Source organism: Pteropus vampyrus, unplaced genomic scaffold, assembly GCF_000151845.1.
Source record: "Pteropus vampyrus isolate Shadow unplaced genomic scaffold, Pvam_2.0 Scaffold22, whole genome shotgun sequence".
NCBI classification, from domain to species: domain Eukaryota; kingdom Metazoa; phylum Chordata; class Mammalia; order Chiroptera; family Pteropodidae; genus Pteropus; species Pteropus vampyrus.
This window is the reverse complement of record NW_011888803.1, coordinates 9,161,493-9,163,488: the sequence shown is the minus strand read 5'-3', so window position 1 is coordinate 9,163,488 and position 1,996 is coordinate 9,161,493.

Here is a 1,996-nt window from a genome sequence, read left to right as displayed (position 1 = left end):
TATTTTAGTAAGATCTTGGAATGAGGCCATCCATGAGATGTGGCAACAGTCAGGTCAGTTTATAGTCTGATGAATTCGAAGCATGTACTGTTCTCTTTAACTGACCTCTTCTCCTCCGTACACCTGTCTCCACCCCACTCTTAACATTCTCCCTCTCTCTCTCATACTCTCAGCCCTGTGGGCCCTACTTCTACCTATTTCAGGTCTCAAATTAAATTCCATTTACTTTACAAATATTTTCTTAATCTTCACCAACCCATTCCCTACACCCACCCTCATAGGTTAAGATCTCCTTTTTTTCAGAGCTCCCTATAACCACAGCTAATATTTATTGGGCACTAATTAAGAACACTAAATGTGTATGAACTCATTTAGTCCTCAGCATCTATGAGAGTGATAGTAATAGTATCAATCTCATTTTATAATAAAGAAATCAAGACAAAGAAAAATAAATTAACTTCTCTAAGATCACAGAGCTGGTATAAATTCAAACACAGTCATGTGGTTAAGAGCCTAAACTTTTAACCACTATGTAGTAATTCTTAGCATATGTAACAATTGCCAAGTATTTTTACTCTGTCTTCCCTGTTTAACTAAAAGCCCACAGCTCATTCACTAGTATGTCCTGGTACTTAGCTTAGGGACCTGTATCATCAGGGCCCAATAAATATTAGTTAAATGAATAGTAATGTAGGTAATGTGATAGGAAGAGCAAGACATTAGGAGTCAAACAGACCAGAGTTTGTCACTTGGCCACTTACTAATTAGGTGATTTTGGTTAGGTAAATTGACTTTGCAGTGCAGCAGTTTTTGCATATGAAAAATGGGAATTAGACTTTAATGTGACTTTATTGTGACTCTATAAAAAATTGCCTTATGAACTACATTCCTGTATAAATATGAGTTATAATAGTTCATGGTATCTGATGAGGACCAGAGGAATAGTTCTTTCCACTTCCCAAAGAGGAGCCAGGTAAAGACTGTGCCTCCGCAAAACAGTCACTCCCTGTCTATATCAACATAGACATAGCAGGCCAACAGAATCGGCCTGAAATTACAAGTTAAGCCACAAGAACCCTTGGCTGCCCAAAGAATCCTGATAGGGGAAGTGGCTGAAGTGTGCACCTCTGCTCCTCTCTTTGTGAGGTCTGCCTGAGTTATAAGACAAGGGTGTTCATGTGCATCTGAGAGCTGACCCAGGGATGACACAGTGCTCAGGGACAGTACCGGGGCTAAATCTGAGAGTAGAGAGGAGAGGCACAATGGGACCCCTGCCCCCACCCCACAATACAGCCATCCAACCCCAGGGGAGGACTGTGAGGGACAGACAGAGGACTCTGCAGAAGAGGGCACTGTGGATGCAGGGAAATTTGTTCCCTCCGCGTACCCTGTTCTAACTGCGCATGGGCCGCCGCCTTCGGTTTGGACGCGTGGGCGAGATTGGCAAGGGCGGGTATTGTTAGGCCCATCCGGTGGTGTGGGGGTAAAAAAGTAAAGCACAGTAAAGAACTATCAGAAAACCTTGGCCTCAATTCTGTAAAGCCCAGAAGTGAGGTTAGTTGTTTACAAACGTTTCTTAACTGTTGATGGAGATTAGGTTACTTATAAGTTTGGCAGGATTCTAGCATGATTATTAAACAGATGTTTTGTGAAAACATCTGTTTAGAAAAGAAAGTGGCACCTCTCTGAGCCTGAATGAACATGGCAGGAATAAATGATGCCTTTATTTAAAAAGGTAGGTTGCTTAATTAGAGACCATGGGAAATCGCAGACCCAGTGGCCTGGATTTCAGAGAGTTGGACAAGACTTCCTGAAGGACACGGAGAGAGAAAAGTGGGTTGAATACAACTGTCTCCCAGACCATGGGCTAGAGAAGAGGTATATAAAGATGAACAACTACAGTTCTTGTCCCCAAGGAGTTTTTAATTTAGTGGATTTTTAAAAAACATCTTTCTTTAAATTTAGTTGATTTTTACTTCAATTAATTTTAAGAAGT